Raw genomic sequence first — 19,998 nt, 5'->3', positions numbered from 1 at the left:
GGATGGGAGCTCCTCTCGGCCGACGTCGCAGTGAAGCATTTCAGGCACTTTCTGACAGGGCGACAATTTATAATTCTTACCGACAACAAACCACTTGTTTCGGCTTTACGTTCCTGCAATGCCACCCATACTCCTAGAGAACTCCGGCATCTTGCTTTTATCGCCGAATTCACGGCAAACATGCGCTACGTCAAAGGGAGCTTGAGCAGGGCAACAGACTCTCTCAGTCGTATTATTAGCAATGCCACGACAAGTACTGTTCACCTTTCTCTGTTTTCACTTGCGGCGGCTCATGCATCTGACAATGAACTTTCACCACTCCAACTTTTCCCGAAAGCAAGTAAACTTTTGCGGCTATGACGTCTATGACTCTGGTGCGATGTTTCACTTAAAAATGTCCCAAATTATGTTCCTGCTCTTCTTCATCGTGCAGTTTTGATACACTGAACTCAATCTGCCATCCAGGCACACGTGCCACGCAACACCTTTTCACCAAACGTTACGTTTGGCGGCGCATAAGCGCTGATATTCCCGACTGAGCCCGCACTTGTACAGCTTTGCAACGTGTCAATGTGCGACGAGACACCAAGCCTCGATTAGGGAAATTCCCTCTTCCCGATGCACGTTTGGACACCATTCAATTGATGATCGTCGGCCCTTTGCCACCATGCCATGGTCATAGGTATTTCCTTACGTGTATTCATAGGTACAGACGGTGGCCTGAAGCAGCTCCAATGCCTGACATAACGGCGGAGGCAGTTGCTCATTCCTTTATGTCTGCCTGGATAAGTCGTTTTCGTGTGCCATCAGCGGCGACCACTGATCGGGGGGGGGGGGGGAGAATTTGAGTCGGCATTTGACGTCTGTAATATGCCTTCTCGGATGTGCTCGCATTCGCACAACTGCTTAGCATGCTGCAAATAATTGCATCGTTGAGAGGCTACACCGAAATTTAGAAGCTGCACTTGCCGCTCAGCCTCACGTGGAGGATTGAGTATCGCACCTTTCAATCGTGCAGCTCGGCCTTCGGTCAACACTGCGAACAGATATTTGCCTGCTCTGTTACTGAGGTGGTTTATGGCTGCACCCTCCACTTGCCCGGTGACCTCGTCAACCTCGTATCCACGCCGAGTGTTTCGGATCATTCTTCTTTCATCCAGCTTCTACGCATTATCATGCAGAACTTGCGTGCATCCCCAACTTCTGCTCCCATGGACAAGCGCAATTCTGCCACGCACGTTTAAACGTATTAAGAAATTTAACTTCTTGTGAAGATAGGCAGAAAGATGGCACACTTTTAGTGATTGGCTTTTGTGCGCTGGGTGCCCGGCTACACTGCTGTAAGCTATGGCTGAAAAGCTACTAAAGCGGATGAACAAGGACAGTAACTCAAAGGCCCAGCAAAGAAGTAATGAACGAAAGAGACCGGCAGACATACCAAATTTGCGTGTCTCCCACAAATAAAAAAAAGATTGGGCGTCAAATTAGCGTGGAAGTAGTGGTTTCCGCGTTGCATAAGCTACGGAGGCTCTGTAAGGCGGTAAATCTGCTCCATCTGTACACCACTCTCTGTTTACCATGCACAGGAAGCGCTTTGGTTCTTGTGTTGTTGGGATTGTTTATTCAATTTCACTATCATGTGGAAAATTATATATCGGCCAAACTGGTCACGGCCTTAGTCAAAGGCTAAAAGAACATGATCACGATGTGCACCGAGCTATTCAGGATATATAGGAATTCACTGACGCGATTGTGCATGTGCGCAGAATTTTTATTCGTGTGAGGTGCTGAAAAAGCACCGGTTCAAACTTACGCGGTAAGTTATTTTCTATGGAAGGTTCTATGGAAACACGACAATCATCAGGATATCAGTGCTTTAAAAATATGCAACGTGATTTTCTTCTAGAGCCACGCAAAGCATAGACCGCTCTCTCGTTGACTGGATAACTTTCCGCAGCATACTTCTGGACCGATGCTCGCACAGGCAGCTATTTCATGTACTTAATGTAACAGGTGTGCTCGTCTCGGCAACGTGGGTACGACATCTGGAAAAGGGCCTCTAACACAAGGCAGCCATAGCCCGAAAAACTGACAGAGCGAGACAAACAAACGTCAACTACTTCCGTGCTCGCATAGAACTGGCAGCGAAGTGATCCGGTACAACACTCCCCAATTAGGAAGGAGCCAACCTTGCATCCTAGGCAGGATACAGCACAGTCGGCTCGTGGCGCGGTTTAAGCCATGGGACATGAACTGTTTCGCGCCTTCGGAAACGATTGCCGGGGGCTGGCTCAACCGGCACGATAATATTGTTCACGGGCGACGTTTGCTATGGCATTCTGTAAGGACCGTGGTACTTGGACAAGAGCTTGATAGAAAGGCCGAGAGTGGTGGATGGAACCCATAGCCAAACCAGCATTCCTGGGGAATAGTGGGCAGTAGATGCAGAGGTGTCATGGCGAGATTTTTGACGACACTGATCTTGCGTGGTAAACGAACGCCCCAGTGGACGAAATTCGTCTGGATAATCAGCCGCTTGAAAAATAGGTTTCGCTTCAGGAACATCCGATCGGAATGGTAGAATTGTGTCTATGGAGTATGGGGGTTCACATCCATAGTGAAGAAAGAGAGGTGAGAAGCCAGTGGTAGCTCGGGCCGCAGAGTTATAAGCGTAGGTTATGAATGGAAGTACCGGTGACAATTCGTGTGATCGTCGGACACGTACATCGGCAGAATGTCTGCAAGGGCACGATTGAAACGTTCGTCATGCCATCAGCTTGAGGATGGTAGGCTGAAGCGGTGCGCTGTAAAATCTGACATTACTTAAAGAAGGCTTAGATGACGTTTAAGAGAAAGACGCGGCCACGGTGGCTTAGTAATTCACGTGGTGGAATATGCCGCAGAATTACGTGATGAAGAAGGAAGTAAGCAACGTCTCTCGCGTTGGTGGTTGACAGCGTGCATGTTTCAGCTTACCACGTAAGGTGGTCAACGATGACATTGACCCACAAGTTGCCGTGAAGATTGTTCCGGAGGGGACCAAGAAGATCGACTTCAACGTGGTCGAACGGTCGGGCATGGCAAGGCACTTGCTGTAGAGGACTGGCGGTCCTGTGAGGAAGTGTCTTGCGGAGCTGACACGTAGGGTATGACCGAACATATACTGGCGAACGTAGCGATCCACACCACGTCAGTAATACTGCAGCCGGAGACGGGATTATGGTTTGAATGTGTCAGCGCGGCCACATTCAGGGTCATCGTAGAAAACGCTGCAAATGTCCGGGAGCAGATGATGAGGAATAACAAGTAGCCACCTGCGGTCATCGGATAGGTAATTGCGACGGTACAACAAGCCTTCGCGAACGACAAACTCTGTAGCTTGTCGACGAAGGGTGCGTAAGGGTGACTCATGCCAAGGTCGAAATATATGGCCACGCAGAGAAGCAATCCAGGGATCTTTGCGCTGTTCCTCCGGTAGGTCGGTGATGGTAAGGGATGACGAATCGCAGGTGGAAGTTGTTGAGCAGACTGGTTCAGAAGGCAGTGGTGAACGGGGTACAGAGTCAGCGTCCAGCTGTTTCGTTGCGAGCGATAAATGACATAAATATCGTGTTCTTGAAGGCGTAAAGCCCAGCGAGCGAGGCGTCCAGTGGGATCTTTCAATGACGATGACTAACACAGGGCATGTTGGCCGGTGACAACGTCAAACTGATGACCGTAAAGGTAAGTCGAAGGTAAGGACCTTAAGGTAACTCATTGCCCAAACAATAGCCAAGCATACCTTTTCTGTTACGGAGTAATTCCACTCTGCCTGTGTTAATCTACGTCTAGCATATGCCACAGCATACTCGCCAAAGCCATGCTTGCGTTGGGCGAGCACGGCACCAAGTCCGCTACCAGTAGCATCCGTATGTATTTCAGTAGGTGCGGTAGGGTCAAAGTGTCGGAGTATTGGAGGAGATGTTAAGAGTCGGCGAAGCGTCGTAAATGACTCATCACACTTGGAATCCCAAATCGAGAAGTCAGTGCTGCCGGCAAGAAGCTGCTTCATAGAAGCGATAACGGAGACGAAATTGCGGATGAAATGCCGGAAATATGAGAACAAGCCAATGAAGCTACGGAACTCCTTTAGAGTGCAGAGCTCGGGGTAGTCGGTAACCGCATGAAGCTTCGCAGGATCCGGTAAGATGCCTTTTCCGATACTACGCGGCCAAAGATCCTATGTTTACGGGTGCCGAAATGACATTTTTCCAAGTTTAGCTGTTCTCCACCGGCAATGAGACACTTGAGCACTTGTTCATGGCTAGTGATGTGAAAGGGAAAATCTACAGAAAATACTACTATATTGTCCAAGTAGTACAGACAGGTCTGCCATTAGAATCCTCTGAATATAGAGTCTAACAAAATATTGTGAAAGAATCTGCCTTTAGGTAAGTATTCTGATCCTGAAAAATTTTACCAGCTGTGGTGAAACTGCCTACATTTATTCGTTTTGTGGATGCCATACGAAGGGTGCTATTGCGCAGCGCAAGATAACTGGTCAAGGGATTTTTTTACGAAATGAGCCTTCCACCCTTCAAATAATTTCTAATCTATTCAACCTCGTTGTAACGTAAATATTTTTTCTAACACTTCGTCATTTTGTTCCGACCCTGCCACTCATGAAATTCGTCCTTCTACACCAGTCTCAACCACGCTAATGCGCTTCCCCTTATTGTCAGGAGCGACGGCTGTCAAACTCCAAGCGCTCGCTACCTTTATTTGAATGTCAGGTCATCCGTCTCTTGTCTGATCACGATCGCCTCTAGTAATCGGAGCTCTTGATCACTTGGGAACAAAGCTGACCACAGTTTTTGGTGTTGCGGAGACGAAAGAATTCAAGAGGAATCCGTCTTACGATTACTGTGGAAGGTGCAATGCAACAAGGTGCAACATTAGTGCAATGTAGGGATCAGGAAGTGGCACATCCTATTGTGTCTAAAATCTGCAGTGCTTCTTCGGAAAATACGAGTGCTTCGGCTGTATCCGACATACGCTGCATCCATAATCGGCCCACTTAGCTATGACCGTTGCTCGATGAGGTCATTAATGACTATGACGGTAATACGACGACCGTATGCTGGTGCCGCATGAAATGTCGACGATGGAATTACGAAGGAATTTATTCGTCGGCAAGACGAAGGCGGAATGACGGCGACGATCCGATGGCAATCCACCTTTTTCATTTTCCTGTACGGCCCTCAGCCGCACGCCGCTGAAAACGTTTTGGAAGTTTTCCGGGGCGTTCGGCAGTTGATTTGTGTACCTGCACCCACGTTGAGTGCGCGTCGATTTTGCGTTTCGTGGATCACGAATCACTATTAGTGGCTTTTCGCGACAGTATGTCGTTCCTGGAAGCCATCTAGCACTCACCGACTAGTGGGTGAGCAGGCCTGAGTGCGCTGTTCTGTGAACAGTGCGGCCGATAAAGACACGCTGAGTTCCGTTTGGCGACACGGCTGCCTTGGAATTCGTCACTGATTTATGCACTTGGACATCGCTTTTTGTGTTCTTTTTACACATTATTTAGACATTTTGCATAGTATAAAGTCTTCGATCACAGCCTTCAGCGTCGGATTTGTCAAAGCCGTGCTCTTGTTTACGTCAACGTCTACAGCCGCAGATCTTTGTTATCGTCAAATATAGTGGAAATGGTGCATACCTGATATAAAATAGTGTCATAACGTAGCAAAACATATGTATCTGCGAATATGTGCGATGTTGTTCCACCCTGAGACGACTCAATATAAGCGGCCGAACCGTTTAAACACGGCTAGTATGTTCCAGGTACTATATTGCGGGCTGTTAATTTATTTATTATTCTCGTTTTTCTTTAACTCCATCATTTTTACAGCTTTAGCGTGTCATAGAAGATTATTAGAGAAAACTGCGCTCACATAAGGGCTCATTTATAGGCCGTGTTGTTCTCACGAGAACGCACTGATGCAATCGCTCACACGGCGTTGGTATAACTGAGCGAGACGGTTCTTTATTGCAGTTAAACACGTTGTGGGGCTAGTTGTTGCATAGCATGAAAAAAATGAAGCACCAACGGTAACGGCACGCAAAGAAGGAACAAACGACAGGACAAGGCGCTTTGTGCTGTCTTTTGTTCCTTCTTCGTGTGCCGTTAGCGTTGGTACTTCATTTTTTGAGAGTGGTTCTTTATGCTGCTGTATACTGAATACACAGTCGTTTGTTTGCCACTCCACGAGGGAAATAGTGCATATTTGAGATTGAGAAATCTGTCGGCGAAGCAACACGTACAGACCCACCGAGGTACGTAGTGAATGCGACCAACAGCATACAGGTACAGTTAGGTACAGATGTTGGCACAGTTCTGTGTCGCCGCTTACCGCTTATTGAGTACGCGCCGTGCGAAGTGAAGTGTAGTTGATTTCCCCTCGCTAAGGCCAGAACTGAACTATAAAAGCGGTTTCGTTCGACCTGACTGCTTACATTTTATTTCGGGTCCACTGGTAGCGCGTGCACGAACTCGACTGCACCAGGTTAACCTTCGCTGAACAGGATCGACATTGGTTCAGACTTCATGGGCACGGCTTGAGAGGGTTGAAGCTTGTGCATTTCAACTTCGTAGGTGTGTCTGATTCATTTTGAGGATTAATAATTATATATAAAAGCGAAGACGCTGTCGCTATCGTGTTGTCTGTTTGACGGTTGATCACACGGGGTTCGGTCGAACGATGGTCGGCAAGCCGATTTTGCCGGTGCCGTCGACAAGAACGCCCGGCACAGTACAACGCACGCTCGTCGGTTGCGACGTTGTCGACCTGCTATGATAAAGTCATTTCAGTGACGCACAATAGTCTCTCAATCGTTGGAGTGAGCGTGTTGGCGGTCTCGTATGGAGCCAGTGTAGCCAAGCCTTACGAGTACGTGCAGTCAGGCACGTGCTGCCACCACCAGCAAGTGAGGACCGACGCTGCAGGAAGACTTCGTCAGCAACGTGATGTACTTAAGTGTCGCCCAAGTGTAACGCGCAGGTTTTTCGTTAAATTTACTAGCCATAAATTAAAGGCGCGTGCAACTACCTGGCTCACTGTGCAGTCTGGACAACTCGGATGAAGCCTTTATCGCCTTCTCTTTTAAAGTGGAGTTGCAGCCTTACGCTACGTAAGTTTTCGGCACAGCACCGACGTCGAGCCACCAGTAGAGTTTCAACCGTGTCAAAGTGGTACACGGCACGACTGCTTGTAGCAGCGTGTGTCCGAGCGTTCTTTTGTATCGGGGGGGGGGGGGACTTTCCAGAGCGCGGTCACGCGCGCGACCCTTGCAAAACGCTTCGCGACTAATCCTCTAGGGCAGAGCGCATGCGCCGTCGCGCCTTGAAAGAGGCGGATTGTTCAGTGATGACGATAGTAGCACGAAGATAACGTGATGACGACGGTATGAGAACATTAGGATAACGATGAGTGTATGATGACAATAGCGTGTCGACGGCATGACGGCATGACGAGAATCAGATGACGAAGGTGGAACGACGAAATCGGAAGGACTACGACATCGCGGCGGCGGCATGGCATCAAATTTACAAAGACGACGCAATCTAGACCGTGCTATAACGACGGTAGCCTAATTCCGATGCAGTGGCGACACCACTTTTGTAACATAAGGAAGAAAAGCAAATGACGTTGCTGAAGCGACGAAGGTGGTATGACGACAGTTGGATGAAGTTTCTGAAATGATAGCGATGGCTCAGCAGCATGATGACGATGACATGACTACAAAGGAATGACGACGACTGTACGACGGCAGCATGGCGAAATATAACGAAAACGGCGGCATGACGGCGCTATAACCAGAATCTGATGATGATGCGGGATGGATGACGATGGAGCTTTCGAAATGACCTCCCGACCATATTCTGACCAGAATTAGAAGACGATGACCATATGTTGATGGCGGAATGACTTCGATGACCCGAGAATCCATGGTGGTGTAATGGTGACTAAATGATGACAGCATGATTACGACTGAATGAGGTTAATGTAAGACAATCACGGTATAAAAACAAACTTGATGAAGTTTCGAAAGGGTGATGATGGTACGACAGCGTTACGAGAGTGACATGACTACAGCGGGATGTCCATGGTTGTATGACGATGATAGAGGCACGACGGCAATGCGACCGTGGTGACGTATGTAGTATTTCAGGTTAGTACACAATTTGGGTTACATGGCGTAAGAAGATAGATAGATAGATAGATAGATAGATAGATAGATAGATAGATAGATAGATAGATAGATAGATAGATAGATAGATAGATAGATAGATAGATAGATAGATAGATAGATAGATAGATAGATAGATAGATAGATAGATAGATAGATAGATAGATAGATAGATAGATAGATAGATAGATAGATAGATAGATAGATAGATAGATATAAATTGCATGAAGTATGCGAATAATGGTAATAGCATTGAAATTCTGGCCGCGTAGAAGTTGCCGGAGATCACTGGTACCCCTTTTCGAGTGACCGAACAGTGGTGCTAATATACACTAATCAGTCCAACACATCGCTTCTTTGTCGAGACCTGTATGCCTCGACTTTTAAATAAACCAACAGACATCAATTACCTGAAATTTGCGTAGTGCTACAGCTTTTATAGTCTTCAGTTATTGTAGAGTTGCCGATGCATGTCCGGGACTAATCCAAACCCGACGCGTGTTTGAAGCTCCGAGGCACGCGCCGGGCTCGGGCACGAGTCAGCACTTGCTTACCCTGCCGGAACCCGGCCCGCGAGCTGGGCCGAGCCCGTGAAGTGATTTATTATGTTTCTCATGTATGGCGACTCACAAGGAATACCGGTAATTTTACATGTTTTTTCGAGTCATAAAAAGATAATTTCTATACAAAACCTGTACGTATAATGTCTTCTCAACGGCACTTCTAAAGGACACCAACCTTATAATGGATAAGGGCGATGTGCTGGGTGTGTTTCTTTAGCTGCACCAATTTTTGTTTAATTAGGAAAATATAAATCAAGGTACCATTGTGTTTACCATTCGAGTGTACGCATTAGTAGTCTCTAGATGCACATCAATTTCCGCAATAACGTGCGTAATTAGCGAAGTTACGGCAATAAACTTTCTAATTTTCACCAATGGGTGACTACCACAAATTAGTAGTTTGGGGCCCGTCCTGGACTCTATGTAGCCCAACGAATTATGCTTGAATAGCTGATTTCATGTGGGAGCTACGCGAACAATCAGTGGCCCTTGGCAGGCTCCTCGAAACCGAAACTGGTTGGAAAAAGAGCGTATGTGTCGTCGAAGTCGCCCCCCTCCCCCCAGCGTTCATTACGTCTCCGAGGTCACTGCTGGTCCCGCCCGCAAGCAGCTTGCGTTATCTCCTTGCTGTGTGCGGCGCTGGCCTAGCGCTTCAATGCCGGCAGTCCGCCAAATTTACTTCGTCATTTCGTTGGTCGCCACGTGTCCACTTCCACCGACGAAATGCCGTTTCAGGGGTCCAAGGACAAAGTACTCATTTGCTGTAGCCGCCTATAGCTGATAATTACAAAGTTAATTACCGCACCATCGCTAATTACGCACTTAATTGCGGAAATCGCTCTGTACCTAGAGGCTTCCAAGGCATTGACTAGAATGCTAAACATAACGTTACCATGATATATATTTTTCTAATTAAAAAATTTGGTGCAGATAAAAAAAGACACCCTGTATACAGTGATTTGCTTAACTTACTTGACATGCTTAGATTTAGGCCTTTAGTATGTGTCAGTGGCTGTACGGCTATTCCTAGTCATTCGTCCACAATGTTTGTCGCACTGTGACAACAGAGGAGACCACATTCAAATGTGCCTAAATGCGTGCCGTGAATGCATTTGCATTTTGTTGTCATAATCAGCAGTAGTACGAAATTTGAACGAAGCTTTACGGGTGTAAGGTACTAGGTGGAGAAAGCTGGCCTTGCTTCTTCATAACCGTTATTTTCGTGACAGACATTATACATAAGCCCACACCCTTGTGACTCTTTGTAGACCTCTCAAACTGTGCATAAGCAAGATGTGGTCTTTGAATTCCGGCATAGATGGCGAGAGGCGCAGTGCATAAAGGCAAAAATTGCATGCGATTAGAGAGAGAGAGAGGATGCAGAGAAAAATGTACAGGTTAACAAGGCGTAGTTGCGGTTGGCAACCAGGCACGAGGGGAACGAGTAGGGCGAATAAAAAGAAAAAGATGGCGGAAGAGGGAGAAAGAGAGACGAGTGCAGAAACAAACCGCGTACACTACAGAGCGGTAGGGGGTGGTGTTGTTATAGTCTACCGTGAAAGGCCTTCCGACTGCAGGCATCTTAGTAGAGCGAATAACGCTTTTTGCGGGTATGTTCTCTACGACCACTGGCCTTGAGCTTTCAGTTCTGATAGTGGGCGATCGACCAATTGGTGCATCAATTGCCTCTCGGTGCTAGCACTATAGCGAGGGCAGACACAAATAATGTGTGTGAGCGTCTCATCCCAGCTGCATTTGTTGCCCTTGGGGCTGTTGGTCATTCCAGTAAGGAAGGCAGGACAGTTTGTAAATGCAACGCCTAGCCGCACAGATTAGATCATGGCCTGTTCACGTCGCGGTAACCCAGCCGGCATATGCATCTGTATACGCTGAGTCCAACAGAAGCAAAGTATACTCACGGGTCATCAAATGCAGGCCAGCCGCGGCGTCTTTTCGCTAAAGCGAATCAAGATACATTGGAAGCTTTCATGTGCATATCGGGTGGCTTCGTCGGCGTCGTACACATGAGATCAAAGCTCTAACTTTTGCAAATGATGAAAGTAAACTCAATTGTGATTATGAATTTGGGGGCTAGCCTACCGTAACTGCAGATTAGTTGGTATTATGAGACGCCTTTGTGGAGGTCTCCAGAATAAAGCAAACTTGGGTTCTTTAAAGTGCAAGTCAATCACAATACACGACCTCTTTTTCATTCAGTCCCAAAATAAGGCAACCGCCATAGAGGGGTATCGAGACCGCGGCTTCGTGCTCGCAAGCGCAACGCGGTAGCCACTGAGTCGCTGTGGTGGTTTGATGGTTTAAACAGAATTGTACGTATCGGCGTTACTTTTAAAACATTTCATGGACACCGCTTGAGTGAAGCCTCTCTTCAGATAAATTCTCAAGACGTGCGTCCAATCTCCACTACGTTTGCCTCTTTATTGCTTTTCAACTTTTCCATTTGTTGGATTAAAAATACGCCACTTTCACTTACCGTGCTCTGAGCAAAGCCATTCTGCTTAGAAGGCCTAGGCGTTCCTACAATTCATGGAGGCCAAGCAGTAGCAATCCCCTGTTTCCTATGCTCGAAACGAGCGTCTACAGCCTAATAGCAACAGCGCATTTTGAAGGATTTCATTATAAAGTAATATTTTCCTGTCTAAATAACATCATTTAGCTGTTGCTACCTGAGAATCTCTCTCTAAAGCACATAGAACTGTCTGATGTTCGCCAAATCACTTTTCAGTAAAATGTGTTACAGGACCATGAGTCTAGATCTATTGTGAGGTGGACCTCTTGTTTTTAATAGCAGACTGGCTCAGGTGATAGAAGGGATTGCCTGACGATCGAAACGGAGGTGTGCAGCTGGCACTTGGGCATAGGAATATCGTTTTTTCGCCGTGTACTCACTTTTCTCAGCCGATTAATTGGTGTCATCATGTAATTTAGAGAACAGCATGCAGGTGCGATGAATGATCGTAGATGAGAGCTACGGCTCGGTGCGTTTCGCTGTTTTGTGCGGTTCCTGCGAAGAGAACGTCATCAACGCCGAATGAAACCATGTGAAGCCAGTCTTGGACTGATCTTAGATATCTACAGCAAACGCATGCTTTTTACATCGTCGTAAGGCCTTTCGTTGATAGCCGTAACCTCATAATTAGTCACGCCTGTTGATCTAGGTCACTGTTAAAGTAAACGGATGTAATGTCCAACTTTCAAGGTGATAGTGGCTGGCAAATGCACAGCTTGAAAATTTGACGAGATATTTGAATTCTGAGCATGTCTTAGTTGACAGTCTATTCGATTTTTCAACGATAAAGCGTTGAAGAGTCGCTGCTTGAGACAGAACAATAGCTTTTCGTTATGTATTAATACAGCTGACATATTGAATCACTTAAGAAAGTCCTGGGCCTCGTACGACGTGATAAGACGACATACGAAGCATTCACGATAGCAAATAAAGACTTTTTTGTATTTTGTATTTGTAGGCTACGAAAAATTCATACAGCGTTTACAAAATTTTGTCAGTTTTCTCTGGAAACCCATCACGAATGTCCTTCAAAAAATCTCACCTTCACCATCTCGAATCTTCAATTTTTATCAACGCCAGTGAGACTAGCCACCAAGTTCATTAATACCGTAGAGTAATTACGTAACAGTATATTAGTGTTAATAATACGTCACAGTACAATGGAGAATAGTGAAGTGTTGCTAAGTTGTTACCATGCACTCCAACGAGACTGGCCAGCCACTGACTGGTGAAATTCTGTGCATATACCATCCGATGGAACTAGAAGGGGCCCCTTCACTCATAACAAAGGCGCTGACGATGGCTCTCAACACGAGGACGGGGAGCCTACACAAACATTAAGAGGGCTTCTATTATGGCTGTTCCATTAGTTTGTATGGATGACCTGTAAAAAATTATAACAAAGGGGGCGAGATAATCTTCGAGCGACCATGAAAAGCTTGGTTTTCCTCCCAAGTAGACGCTTTAAGGCAGTGATGAAAAGAAGAGAACTCTACCGCTACGGACACGGTATGTGAACAAAGATCCCGTTTTTCTTTCGCTCGATTTTAATATATCGAGCCCACAGGCAATCGACCTATTGTATAGCTCCACCGTGGTGACTCAGGAAGCTTAAGGAACTAAATCCGGTATGTAATCAAGTGGGCGCCTTGGCCACAGAGACGCCACCTTGATCTCTAAGATACCCAGAAAGAGGGACAGAAAAGAGTAGAGTGTTCAAGAGTTTGGTATGGCGATCATGTTGGGTGATATCGATAAAGGATCCATGGCTGGCTCATCAATTAGGCCTTCCAAAATAGACCATAAAAATCAAAAGGGTGTGTTAATAGTATACAATGTTCCTATTATGGAGGGTACTTTCATCGGAGGTTATCATTCTCGCGCCAGATCTCTTGTTGTGATAGCTTTCAAAGACTGTTTCGATGAGGGCATCTATGCTCGTGAGTGTCATTTCTTTATTTCTATATGTAAGGAGTGGTTGTCTTTAGGGGACAACTAGGAACTGTAGGTTGCCTTTCTTGTCCACAGAAGTTTCATTCCTAGCACTCATTTCCGGGTACTTCACAAGTAATGAATGAATTAATGAATGCTTTATTTAGACAAAGCATTGTCTGGGATGTAGGGGCTAAAGGCAGTTGCAACTGCCTGACAAAGGCACCCCTACCCGTACATTGCTCAGGGGGTGGAGCATCATGAAAATACAGTGGAACAATGTAAAAACATCAAAAAGAACAAAATATATGCGGCAAGCAATCAAGTATACAAAGAAGTAAGATTGTTGCACTTTATACATAATATATCATCAGTAATGCGCGAGAACATGGAAATATTTGAACAAGAAAATAACACGTGTGTGTGTTACAAAACAATATATAGCAAATAGGAGAAAAATGTAAGAGAAAAAACGACTAAAATAAAAAGAAAAGTTATCGAGACCGCAAGGACAGTTAAGTACCATTAGGAACTTAGCATAAGATAATTCCTAACCTTTTTCTTTAGACTGTAAGCAGAGCGGCACTACTGAATCATAGTAGCTATTTCTGGATTATTATTTAAGAAATGAGGTACTAGGTAGGGCGAGTGTCTGAGTATTTGGTTCTAAGCATAGGTGTTCTAAGTCTGTTATGCCTAAGGTGATATTGCGAGTTGTCGGATGACAAACATGTGGATAGCGTATTTGGGTCATGCAGAATTTCCGTGAGTGTATACATAGCAAGCATTAGATGGAATAGATGATTTATTGTGAGTATGTTTAGCTTGGATAGGTATGGTGCAGTGTGGTCACCACGTTGAAGGTTTTCTATGCAACGCACAGCTATTTTTTGTAGGATTATTACCCTATCTAAATTTGTCTTAGTAGTTGTACCCCAGATTAGTAGATAATAGGATATATGTGGATGAACAAGGGCAGAGTATAGCTGTAATTTTGGCCAGTCTGGCCCCAAGGGTCTGGTATTATACAATATAGAAACTGACCTGCACATATTTGCATGTATCTTCTTTACATGTGGTGTTCAGCTCATGTTTTCTTCAAAGACGACACCTAGAAACTTATAAGTAGAAACCCGTTGAATAGCACAATTCTTAAATCTAATACAGGTACTATAGTCATCAGGCTTATTACGGCTTTTGAATATAATATATCTAGTCTTTTGTACATTTCGTTCAAGTTGATTACAATGCAACCAGTTTGACAGATTTGTTAACTACCTATTAGCTGCCTTTTCAAGTTCAAATAAGTGTTTACCTGTAGAAAAATACTTGTGCCGTCTGCATAGAGAACTATGCCAGGAGTTCGCGGTATGTTCACAAGATCGTTCATATAAAGAATAAAGAATAATGGCCCAAGGATAGAGCCTTGCAGTACGTCATGTTTTATCGGCTGTAATTGCGAACGGTGACCGCTTAGGCTAGTAAATTGCACCCTATTGGACAGAGAAGTGCGTATCAGATTTAATACCAAAACTCTAACACCGTAGTGTGGAAGTTCCCGAAAGAAAATGGGATGGATAAGAGAATCGAACGCCTTTTTAAAGTCTAGAAATAAACCATTAATGTATTGCTTATTATCAATATTATTAACTAATTGTCCTTTAATTTCTCAGAGCGCCGTTTCGGTTGATTTCTTTTCACAGAAGGCAAATGGCTGCTTGGAAAGCATTTGGTGGTCGCCAATAAACTTCATTAATTGTGATTTTCATGTATATTCTAACACTTTAGAAAATAAAGGTAGCACAGATATAGGCCGATACTTATTCAAGTCATTATGAGAGCCACCTTTGTGAATGACTACTACTCTGGCTATCTTCATGCCTTCAGGAAAGGTATCCGCGGGGAAAACTTGATTGCTGATGTGCTGAAGTGGGCCACATAGTAATTCAGCAACATGTTTCATTGGGTCAGCCTTAACGTCATCATAGCCAGTGGCAGTATTGTTATTTAACGATTTCTAGGAATGTAGCTATTTCTAGTTCGCTGCATAGAGTCAAGAAAAAAGATTGCGCGCAGGGAGAATAAATGTATTCTTCACAGTAATTTGTTGTATTACTTGTCTGACCTGCTGCACCAGATGTTAGGAATTGATTATTGAATTTGTCCGCTAGGTCGGCTCGGTGAACTCAACGCCGTCAATGGTTAGTGTCGTAGAAAGACTAGCCTTTGTTTTTCCTATGAGCAGGCGCGCCGAGTTCCAAGCTTTCCTGGGATTACAGCAGACCGCAGAAAATTTTGCCTGATAATATTGAATACGAACTCTCTTGAAATCTGTGTTTAATTGGTAGCGAACATTTTTGTATTCATGCAATAGAGATATGTCTCTTAGTCGAATGAGTTTATGGTATAGTTTATCTCGTTCTCTAATTCTGTTGCAAAGATCTGTGTTAATACATGGTTTCATGGGCTTGCTGTGCCTCTTATAGTATTGCAGGGGGAAGGCAGCATCATAGCAGTTCTTTAGATGTTGTAGGAACAGATCATACAATACGTTAGGGTTTCGGTCACTGTGCACATCACTGAAGTCGATACTTTCAATACTAGCATGAAATGTCGGCAAGGCATTGACATTGAAGGAGCGATATGCGACAGGAGTATCGTTAACATCACTTTTTTTCTTTCTTTGTTGCAGGGAAAAAACAAAACACTGATAAATGATCGCTGAGATCAGTTGTTAGCACACCAGCATTGACTTCATTTCTGTCATGGTTAGTTACACATAGGTCTAGTAGAGTTTCACTTACTGTTGTTACTCTGGTAGGTTCTCCTACTAAGTTTGTGCACGAGAATGACTCAACGAAATCTACAAATTGTCTACTATGTGGGTTAAGTAATAGCAGAACAATAATAAAATCACCAACAAGGACAATGCGCAAATTCCTTAAGGACGCATATTGAAGAACCGATGTTATAAATCCAAAATGTTGTTGAGTATCCCCTGATGGGGGGTGATACACTGATGCAATCAGAGTTGTTACACCATGAACAGCAATATATTAATAATGTTCGCAAACACAACAAAATTCAGGAACCACCTCATATACGATATCTTCTTTGATATATAGTGACACTCCACCACCTCTGCGATTCGGTCTACACACACCTTCATGTCTGTATCCTTCGAAAAACACTACATGAAACGCACATGAGTGCCAGGTCTCAGTGAAGGCCGAGAAATGAAACGTATGATCTAATGGATCAAGCCGCAGATCAGGTTGTTTGTTTCTAAGACTGCGTATGTTTAAAAGAAAAATCAACTTTCTGTCCTGCTTCTTAATAGAGGGGCACTGCACAAGAGATTTAAAAGATTCAGCATCATGATATGTGGCTTCATGTAAGATAGTCATAGCAGTAACACTAGCAATTGAAATAATGCACTGGATAAAAGAAAAGAAGCCATTCAGCGAATCTTATCAAGGTCCTTTCACTGTTGATGCGCAGTGCTCGATCACCAGTCACCTTGCGCACAAAAGCTTGCCATTTTTGTACCTCGCGAACTGATAATGATGCTCCTCAGCTTTTGCTTTCATTAGCCAGAGAAGTTTCTTGTTCTGTGGCGTCAGATTGTCAAGGAAATACACGCCACAATTAGCGGTTTTTCATTCGGCTTTCTTAGCCATCCATTGATAACGTGTGACACGTGATGCGAAACGGACCAGCACGACAGGAGCTTTGTCAGCTTTTGATGGCAGTCTATGCACGCCTTCGACTTCGGAGCTAGTCAGTCCAGGAAGGGAAACCGCAAGCTGATAGTCGCAAGCAGATGATATCGCAAGTTGATATAAGAAAATCATGTCGGTCTTTTAGCACGCAAGGAGCAGGGTAGTACAGTCACTCCTGGGTTGTATTTCCACCACTCATTATAGGCAAATCTCAGTTACATTGATTGCTTGTATTGTGTGATAATAGTCAGCTACGACGAACAACTAAAGCACAGTTGCTCTTCCTTAAAAGTCCAACTTTTCCATGTAGTGTCAACGGACCGAAATTAGGTTAGAGTACAGGGAGCTTTAAATGGTGTGCTTGTATGGCAACAACAATATGGAGTGTCCCAGCTTTCAAGTCCAAAGTAAAAAAAAAAGATAATCAGCTCAAATTAAACCAACTGTGCGTTGTTACCAGCAAGCTAATCAGTATTCTCGTATTTTTTTATTTCTAACAATTTGTTTATTGAATACTTCTAAATTATGTATGGTTACATCTGCAGAAACGCCCGTTACCACCACGCGTTCAAGTGCCTTCGAACGTCTTTTAAGTTTAGTTTGGGCGCACCATTTTTCGTGGCTCTTTTTTCGCTCGTAGAAAAGCCCATAAGCATCAAACCTACTACAAGACTACACATCCGCGCCACCGACCATAGCGTACTCAAAAGAACTCAACTGGAAGGTAATTTTCTTGCCACTAGCGTACCACCATCCATTTCGCGTCATGTTTGCGCAGGTTCTAAAAGTAACTTATGAGGAGTATTGATTCAGCCGTCTTCCCGGGAGCTTTCACTGAGATGATCCAAAAAGCTGCCTGTATTTTAGTTGATTTCACGCTCTTGTTACCGCTTTCCTGTGGACCCGTTTGTGCCTGAGGGCGATTTTTCCAAGACGCCTTCCGCTTCACAAGCAGCTCAAAACCTGACGCACTGTATAGGGTAGTGTCCAAGTAATAAAGTGATTACTTTCTTACTGAGCTTGTTGGTTGCGTGGTTGTTTATGTTTGTGAAATCGTAGACAAGTGCTACTTCGTAATACTTCGGGAGCTTGGTTTTTGTGTGCGGAAAGAACATTCAGGCAAAAGAGAACACATGGCAATGAGTTAGAATAGAATAGAATAGCTTTATTTCCATCTACTTGATGGAAACATGTTTTCGAAGATTCTCTAAGACAAGCATGCTCGAGGCACTTGCCATAATTGCATCGCCTAAATGTATCTTTAAATACAAGTTAGAAACTAAGTAAGTAGGAATAACACAAGAAATACGTGATGCTTCTTTAGGGTGCTGCTAACCACATATATATGGTTTTATCTGCCCTAGATGCCTTCACTTCTTTTTGATACTTTGTACATGAAAGCTGCATCACCCTCCATATTAGAGTACCTTGAGTCAATGTTGCGGGTTCTGAACCAGAAAAGACCTTTTTTTACATTAATTCGTTGTATCACCACAACTGTTTAGAGATCGAAACTTTCCACTGAGTATGCCAGCAGTCTTTTTTGCGCGTATGTTTGCAGCACAAATGTGTTTTGAATGCCCAGCCTCAGGGCAATCCTCGCATCTAGTAATCCACGTCCACGTCTTCTAATCGCGTTAGGAATACTTGCAGAAAACAAGATATTATCAATAAATCAGTCAAGGCAAGTACAGAGAGTATGCCATCGTACACGAAGAAAGGAAGCGCAAGGGCTGAGAATAGCAATATTAACAACGCCTACAGCGACAAGCGAGAATTGTTGAGTTCATAATTGTGGGGCCATGGATTCGAAACACGTCATTGCAAATTTTTATATTTGTTTATTGTTTTCCCATTATTACTTTTCTGGCTTTACCTCAGCCGTACTTCCTATTTTGTCCCATGGTTCACCACGACGCCTGACACAGAGGGGTACTGCAAGAGCTACGAAGCAACCCACTGCGCTGCCCCGAGGAGGTGAGGGGGTGCGTAGGTTGACACTGTTTTAGCGGTCGCAAAAAATTAAGAATGACTCGTTGTTACGTTGTTACTGTGCACCAGGAACCTGTGCACCATGCGATGAAATAGCATACGATGTAATAAAAAGGGACGCCTTACTTAACCAACTATATGGCAAGGGGGCTGCCGCAATAATAGCGTACATACTTTATCAACGGACCCCTCATCGTACTAAGTGCCATCAGTAAAAAACATTAAAATATTTTATGGTTCTCTTGGACCGCTTTGCGAATATGAAATAGTTTCGGAATGTCAGAAGGGAGAATGCCTTTCAATAGGCGAATGCCGCTATGGTAGGGTAGGGTTAATTGAAAGATCATGCGTAGAGAATGGAAATACTATATAAACTATGCCACATTTCACTGCTAAGTGTGCTCAGGCGCTACAACTTGTAGGCCTGTTGAAGAAAAAGGTAAGTGTATACAATGACAAATCAGTGCAAGTCCATTGTCAAAGAAAGGCTGCCAGAACAACTATGCCGAAGCCCTCGGAACATCCCGAACCATTTTTGCTCTTAAGGCACGTTCACACCGACGGCGGTGCGGGCAATGGGGAGAGGCGGATTTTCAAAGCAGTGAGGTTGCAAGCAAGCGCGGCTGTTCAGACTGGCAGAATTGTCTGACTGCCCGTGCGGCGGGGAAGGCGGAGCATCTCACAATTTCACGGACGTGCCGCCACCTCGCAGCACTTTCAGCGCTTAGCACTGACGTCCAAATTCCGTGCAATTTTCTTCTGCAGCTCTTTTTTATAGTCTGCTTTCTTGCACCTAGAGTTACATTTGTCGTACAGGACCGGGTACTGCTTGATTGGGGCCACCAGCCGTTCCACAGAGTACAGAGCCGATGCAGACATGGTGGACGCCATTTGCATTCTCTTGGCCGGGTGTGTACATTCTTTCCGCAGCGCTTCCGCCGTTTCGGCTTCTGATTGGCTGCGCCCAAAGCAGCCAACGTGACAACGTGACAGCTTGGGAAAAAAATCAGTCTGCGCGCACTCTTGT

The 19,998-nt window shown here is 44.8% G+C and overlaps 1 pseudogene; it reads right to left on the bottom strand.

The window, feature by feature from the left end:
* LOC135903064 (uncharacterized) overlaps positions 1-19,850 on the bottom strand; it is a 54,739-nt pseudogene extending 34,889 nt beyond the window's left edge.
* Between the last annotated feature and the right edge of the window lie 148 nt (positions 19,851-19,998).

Source organism: Dermacentor albipictus, chromosome 1, assembly GCF_038994185.2.
Source record: "Dermacentor albipictus isolate Rhodes 1998 colony chromosome 1, USDA_Dalb.pri_finalv2, whole genome shotgun sequence".
NCBI classification, from domain to species: Eukaryota; Metazoa; Arthropoda; class Arachnida; order Ixodida; family Ixodidae; genus Dermacentor; species Dermacentor albipictus.
This window is presented reverse-complemented; position numbering and strand designations above follow the sequence as displayed.